The 8,140-nt window shown below is 36.4% G+C and overlaps 1 long non-coding RNA gene across 1 annotated transcript in view; it reads left to right on the forward strand.

Annotated features, from left to right (window-relative positions):
* Positions 1-3,514, forward strand: part of LOC103559798 (uncharacterized) — a 173,812-nt gene extending 170,298 nt beyond the window's left edge. Inside the window, exon 4 of the long non-coding RNA XR_011526537.1 lies at positions 3,210-3,514. This is a non-coding gene — a long non-coding RNA (uncharacterized lncRNA). The remainder of the gene's footprint in view (positions 1-3,209) is intronic.
* The last annotated feature ends 4,626 nt before the right edge of the window (positions 3,515-8,140 follow it).

Genomic DNA, 8,140 nt, shown 5'->3' on the forward strand with positions numbered 1-8,140 from the left:
TTTGCCTTTCCATAATTACCAATGAGTCTGAGGATCTTTCTCTTTTTTCTCTCTTCTGTATATTGCCTTTTCATAACCCTTGCCCATCTTTTCTATTCAATTATCAATCTTCTTTTTGATTTAGAGAAGTTCTTAATACAGTTCACATCAGTTTGCCACTTGGTTTTAATTTTACAAATGGTGTCTTTTAAATCTCAAATAGACAACTCTTCTTTTTCTGGTTTGTTTTCGTGTGTGGCATTAGAGGTCCAGGTATAGATATTATTTTCAGTTATGATTATTATTAAGTCTGCTCTGCTTTGCCCACAGGTTGATTCTAAAAAGTAAAATCCAATAACAGGTTTGACAGTATTAAGAGTATCTAAGTGTCGGTCACTGTAAAGCCAAGTAGTATGTTTGGGCCCTTAGAAAAAGAAATGTAATCTATTGACACTCACCTCTGCTTCTCAAAGGAACATGATAGCAAGGACAAATGGATTCTCTCTTTTGCTCTCTCTGTTTTTAATGCTCCAACATTTGCTCAAAAATCTTACCACATTATAGCTTGCTTCATATATAAATCATTAATTTTTTGTATATTTTTCTTTTCTTGGTGTTTTTGATCACTTCTCTTTGAAAACATTACTCTGGTTACCAGTGAGCTAGAAAGGAAGGTTAGTAGTCAAAACTAAAACAAACTTCCCCTGAGACACCTGACTTTAATTTTTATATGCCTAGCAATAGGACTCAATTGGTAGACAGATACGAAGTATCTCACTGTCTAGGATGCGGAAGATTTCGGATCTGGAGGTAACTAGCCTGGTTAAAAGCAGGCCAAGATGCTCAGTTCTTCTCGGCCTCATCTCAGGGACTTCTCTTTACTTCTGGGTCTTATACATGTGAGCACATCGTCAGTAAGTGCTTCTGATATCTGGGGTTCAGGTAGAAACCAAGTCAGTCTGGCATTCCTATTAAAAGGTGAGCTCTAAGTTGAGTGGGATCCCACAGAAGCTATTTGTTTCATGGCAGGGCATGGGGAAAAGGCATTGGGAAATGTACATTCTCCCCAGGTGGCTCAGACAAATGAGGAGGAAGTTTCTGAAAAGGCCATTAAGTCTCTGAAAAGGCTTGTTATCAATACAGCAACATGACTATTATGTGACACAGAATAATGTACAGTAAGACCTTTCAAAATCAGGTAATTGCCACAGATAGAGTTATTTTAAGATACTGGAGACTTCCTTAGGTTTTCTCAATGCAGCATTATTTTTAAAATGATAAATTACATGTTTAGAGTAAGGGCAGGTGGGGAGAGAAATGGGAATGCCAGTTTTAGAGCACATACTTTGTGGAAAAATATTTCTGAAAGTTCTGCCCTGACAGAGGAAATGAACTAACATGCTGGTTGGGCTCATTTGCTGGAATTTTCTCCTCTGGTTTCCTGTTACTGAATGGTCTGCTAACCCTCTTTACCACCTGTGGATGGGAGATCTTTGCCAATATTCCAACGCAAGGATCAATGCTCATCTCATTTATACTTCTTTCTTGCTTAAAACAAACAAACGAAAAACAAACCCTGAAATGAAATACATTCTCTTTTGAATGGGTTGGGAATCCTATGCTATGTGTCCACGCCAGAAACCTACACACCTAGCCTGGGCACTAATGTCTACTAGGAATAAAGCATGGATGCTGAGCTTAATAGTTGGGATGTTATAACTCAGCACGATCGTTATCATCCTCTGTGAAGTAAATCTACAAGCCAAGCTGAGGGCTGGGTGCACTTAAATAGCAGTTATAAAAATTATATTCTATGAAGCTGGAGTGATTGTCAAGGTTGTCTAAGTTTATGTGCTTATTAAGTCCTGGACAAGCCACCAATAACTACATGCCTCTGTCTTTTGAAGTAACGCATCAAATTAGTAATCTAGGGGAAGCGTGAATAGGTTTGATAATATACTCTAGTTAATAAATAGCTCATTTCATCATGTCCTTTGAGTTTAAATACTTTGAGTTGGCTGTGATTGAAATTACATAACAGCAGGAATGAAAATATTTTCTGTAAAAAATGAATGGCTGACACCATTAAATTAGTTTTTATGAGACAAAATGTGTATTCTTTCGCAGAGACCACTGCTGATCACTTTAGGAACAACCTGAATAATGGAGTGACTTTCATGAGTTGACATTTAGGAGTATTTTTGATTTAAGGGTGACAATTGAAAGGTGGTTTAATGCCATGTTAGGAAAAATGGAGCCTCTAATCTTATGCTATACAGAATTATGGTTATAGAAAAGAAAATTACTTTAAATTATAGAACAAATTTTGTTTACTTTCAGACATCCTTTGGAAAAAAAGTAAGCACTGTAATTGTTGAGTTTGAAAAACTGAGAACCAATGTGTGAAAATTAAAATAACCAATTATGTATTTGTACCCACAACCTTCATACGTGATTTTTACTCCTTTAAAAAGATTGAAAGGACCCTTAGGCTTAACATTGTATCAGAATTTATTTAGCCTCAGATAAATAAGTATTATTGTAACTGTTCACAATATGATAGCTGTTTACAAAAGATGGTTGTAAGGCATACTCATTACGATTTATGTGACTGCCTCTCTGTGGCTGTGGGGTGCAAGCTGTGCAGTCATACACAGCGGCTCTGGTTCTCCCTCCCTGATAGGTCCTTGTGTGAAGTAACTCACCTTCTGGACTTTGGATGTGGTTGTTTGTGGGGCTGATGGCTGCAGTGATGGCAGCCATCTTGTGATCTTGATGTGACAAACTTGCAGATGAAAGCAAAACTCTGAGGATGACAGAGTGGAGAGACAGCGCTCAGGTCCTTGATTATGTCATTTTGGCTTTAAATTAATCAACTCTGGACCAATCTCTCTCCAGGTTCCTGTTATGTGACATAATACATGCCCTTATCCTTTAAGACTGATATAGTTATATGTTTTGTTGCTTGTCACTAAAGACGTTCTAACTGACACAGTAAGCATTTTCTTTGTCTTTGGACTTTTCCCCCTAGCTAGGCTTATTTTTCCTGTACATAATTATAGCACAGTGTTCTTTGCTACCAGTCCCTGGCATGCCTTGAAATGTTGTTGATTTGGAATTGGTTTCACGCATTTGAGGCGAGAGGGTAGTAGCACTGGCAGCACTTGAAAATATTGCAGCATGAATTTCAGGTCTTGTGCAACGTGTGTTCTAGTTTGTTTTTACCGAAGGCAGCTTTGGTCCAAATGCCAGACTGCAGGATCCTCTTTTCTTCCCTGAGGTGCATCCCATGCCATGAGAGCTGATGACAAAGATACATTTGGCATTTTGAAATCGTCCTTGCTACTCCCACATGAAGTGACTCCAGCTCTACGAGGTCAAGAGCTTCTTTCACCTCTTCTCCCAACTGGGTGATGTCTTCGTTAACCGGAACAGCTCAGACTGTGTGTGACGGGAGGTCAAAACCAAACTGATTTTCTTATTTTTCTTCCGCCCACATTATTTTTCAAATAAAATCAGACTTAATCCTTTTCAAGGAGTTTAATATGTTTTCATTTAATTTTTGACTTCTCAGAAATAAATAGGGACTCATACACTTACAGACTCTAAAGCTGACTCTGACTATACAGCATAATTAAATAGCCAGCCATCGCCTCCTAATTGTTATGAAACTCTTAGGTTTATGTAATAATGATAAAATTATCTTTATTTCCTTCAGTTATCTAAAGTTTTTCTTACCAGTGATTAAAATCCAGGTCAAGTAGAGATTTAGTTATTCAGTTTTTTAAAAAAATGTTTATCCCTCATTGTGTTGAGTTGGGTTACACTAACTAGGCAGGAATCATCAGGCCTTCAACAATAATGCCTTGTTGAATATGATCTTTCATTTTCTGAAGTCCATGTTCTTTCCACCAAGGAGTATTCTCCTGCACTGGGTCCAATTGGAAATGTCCTACTCACCCTTTATGACTCAACTTAAGGTATTTGCCTTTTAGTTGAGGAGTCTATCAAGTTTTTCTTTTCCGACTGTCTAAGATAGTGCTATGACTTATGGCAGTGGCAAATAGTACATGCTCAACAACAGCTAGTTCCTTTATTCCAACGAGAATTTACCCTTGTTGAGGGTAGGAATATGGTCTTATTAATTGGTATTTAGTAAATACTTTATAAATATTTGTGGAATGAGTTAAGAAAAATGGCCCTGTCCAGATCCACTCTGAATTCCTGTAGTGTGCAAAGTCATTGAACTGAATCAAAACCGCTATCATGAATCCAGTTGTAACACATTATCCTCTTAAGTCAGACAATGGTACACAGGTGAGGGTCAACTTCTGGATTGGTGGAGAGTGAATCAATTGGTGACCTTAGTGAACTCAGTTTCCCACAAAAACGAAGAAAATATGGCAAAAACCCAAAAACAAACATTTCAGAACTCTGGAAATTAACCAAAGACACAGAAACTGTAAGGTATCTATTCAAGAAAAACTATTGAATTCAGGTAAGACAGGAGGGTCTTTGGTGTTTTAACTTGGGGCTATTCCCATCCCCTCTCTTTTCCCAACTCAGTGGCATGGTAGTTGTTGGTAGTCTTGTAACCAATGAGGTCTGATATCTTTTGGAGCTCCATTAAACGTTCTGTCCCCAGAGCAGAGTAAATGTATTTTTTTCCAAATTTTCAGCTTCCTGGGAAGTCTCTGTTTCTAGGGTATTATGGCTATTTGATTCAACTTGGAGCTCAGTTTGGTGGAAACACCATATCCCCAGGATATTACTGAAAACAGTAGCAGTCTGTCAGCAACAACACTGCTGCCTAAAGCTGTGGTTTCAGTTTGGGTGAACAAGATCCTGAGGGGGATTTTAAAAGGATTATACACCATGATTAAGTGGGATTTATCCCAATAACGCAAGGTTGGTTTAACATAAGAAAATCAACATACAAATAGAAAAAAGGACAGGAAACTATATGATCATCTCAATAGGTGGAGAAAAAGCATTTGATAAAACATAACAGCATTTCATGATAAAAACACTCAAAAGAAGGTAACTTCCTCAATCTGATAAAGGAAATCTCCAGTAAGGCCACAATTAATATCATACTTCATGGTGAAAGCCTAAATATTTTACCCCTAAGATCAGGAACAAGACAAGCGTATTTGCTGGCAAGACTCCTATTCAACATTGTACCGTGGGTTCTAGCCAGGGCAATTTGGCAACAGAGGAATTAAAAGCCATCCAATTGGAAAGGAAGAAGTAAAACTATTTCTGTTTGCAAATTACATAGCTTGTATATGGAAAATCCTAAAAAGTGTTTGGAAAATATCCTGTCAGTCCTTGAAAATTTTAAATGTAGGGTTACCCTATGTACCAGCAATTCTACTCCTAAGTACATTCTCATTAGGAATGAAGACATATGTGTACACAAAAATTTGTACAGAAATGTCCACAGCAGTATTATTCATAGACATTAAAAAGTGAAATCAACTCAATTGTCCATCAACTGATGAATGGATAAACAAGATACAATAAAGCCATACAATGGAGTATTATTCAGCCATAACAAGGAAGAACATTACTTCCTTGATACTTGCTACAAAATGGATGAATCTTGAAAACATTGTGTTCAGTAAAAGAATTCTGTCTCAGAAGACTACATATTGTATGATTCCATGTCTAGGAAATGCCCAGAGTATGCAAATCTACAGAGATAAAAGTAAATTTGTGGTTGTTTGGGGCTGTGGGGGATGGGATGGGATGGAATGGAATATGGGGAATGACGGCAAATGGGCATGGGTTATCTTTCGAGGTGATGAAAATGTTCTAAATTTAGGTTATGGTCATGGTTGCCTAACTCTGGGTATATAATTAAAAAAAACCCCATTGATCCATATACTTTATATAGGTGATTTTTTTAGTATGTGAATTGTATCTCAATAAAACTGTTAAAAAAATGATATACCATTCTCTCTGTATTGTGCTAGAGGGTTGTTCCATTTCAGCAGTGGCAATCAGGGGACAGTAATTTCTGTCTTCACTTTGAGACTCTGGTGAGTCTCAAAGCAATGTAGTTGAAAATTATTTCTGCGTAGTTCTAGAATATTTATCCCTCATGGTTTGAAAACTAGTTCATAGAGGGAGGAATACCAGTCTTCTCAACTTACAAACCTGTCTTCACTCTGGACCTTGATTGGTAATCATACAGCCTCTTGGACTTTAGAAAAGGCTAAATTGTGCAGAAAAAGTAATACAATACGAGTGAAAGAACTAGGAAAGATAAATCCCCTTGTTTTTCTACATGAATTTTTAAGATTTTAAGTATGTGTTTTTTGTTTTAATGAAATATTTCTAGGTTTTTGATTTCTTTCCAGTGTATGAATGGAGATGATAAAAGGAAGAAAGGAAGTCTTCCATTCACTCATCGTTTGTATTTATTCAAGAAATATTTATGAGATACCTCCCAGGCATTGTGCTAGATTTCGAGGAAGCAGAGAACACTATCTGAACCAAGACGTCAAGTATTTCTTAATCTCATGTTATCACTCTGTTTGTAATTCTGCAAGACAAACTTCTCTTGATGAGTACTCATTGCCAGGTTAAACAATAAGAAACTCGGTGAACCTTGTTGATCACTGTCCTTAAACCACGTGTTTCCCAGCATTCTTAGCAGTTTATACTATCTTTTGTAGTTGTGTCTTGATGAGACACAGTGAAATTATCTTTGTTAAGGACACTTTAAAAAACTCTTCAAATTCCCCAGGATGTAAATGTGGAACAACTATCAAAGATGATGTTATCTGTTGAACTAGAAACTGAAAACAACTAGTCCAGATCTTTGGAACTAGAGACCAGGTTGCTACTACAAGCCAGAGATTCTTCCTCCATCACAGTACTGTGAAATCAACAAGGGTTCTTGACTTGTGCTTCTGTGTCATTTTCCATGGAAGGAGCAGGTGTGCTAGCAGATTGTGATCACTACCAGACATGTACTCTGTTCCTTCACAATTTCTCAATCTCAAAAAGTCATCAGAGGTAGTTTCTTTTTTAATTGAAATATTGAGTAGATACAAAGTAATATATACAAAACATGGGTAAGAGATAAAGAATGGGAACCCCTATGCATATATCACCCATTTCAAGAAGAACATTATCATTACCTTTAAAGCCCTGTGCACTCTCCTTGAACTCTGTCATCTTCCCAGAGGAAGCCTCAATCCCGAATTTGTATTTTATCATGCTTACTTTTCTTATAGATTTATTTTATTCCACCCCAAACAATAGAATTTAGTTTTCCAAGTTTTGAACTTTATAAAATTGGAATCACTGTTTGTATTCTTTTACATTTCCTTTTTTTAAAGACAAATTTACATTTGTCAGAATGATCTGTATGATTGTGATAGATCTAGTTAATTTTGATTGTGCTGCAACATTCTTTTATGTGAATATGACAGAAAATTTGTCTGTTCTACTGATAACTGTTATTTACATTGTTTACAAGATTGGGTTATTTTGGATGATGTTGCACTGAACTTCTTATATATGACTTCTGGGCTCAGAAATAATATATAGTTCTGTGTCCTGTGAATAAAACAACTGGTAGACATATCTTTAATAGATAGTAACACTATTTTGCTATGTAGTTGTACCAACTTACAATTCCACCGGCAGTGTATAGAGTTTCTGGACCTCTACATTCTTTCCAATAAATGCTTTTTTTTCCAGATTGAAACTTTTTCCCATCCAATGGATGTGTAGTGGCAACTCACTGGGGTTTTAATTGCATTTCACTGATCATTAATGAGGTCCAGTACATTTTCATATGCTTGTTGGACATTTGCATTTATTTTTTTGTGAAGGGCATGCCCAAGACTTTTGTCTATATTTTTTAATTGGATTGTTTTCCTTTTTCTCAATGATTTCTAGAACTCCTTTATGTATTCTGTATATGAACCCCTTCTTGGTGTGAGTACAAATATCTTTTCCTGTTCTGTGGCTTTTCACTCTTTATGACTTTTTTAATTATAAGAAGTTCTTAAATTTAATGTCAAAGTTATCAATCTTTGAATTTATAATGAGACCTCCTTGTGTTTAAGAATACCTTCTTTATCTTGAGGCCATAAAGATATTCTCCTATATTATTTTATAGACTCTTTACAATTTTGCCTTT

This window comes from Equus przewalskii, chromosome 14 (genome assembly GCF_037783145.1).
Source record: "Equus przewalskii isolate Varuska chromosome 14, EquPr2, whole genome shotgun sequence".
Lineage (NCBI taxonomy): Eukaryota > Metazoa > Chordata > Mammalia > Perissodactyla > Equidae > Equus > Equus przewalskii.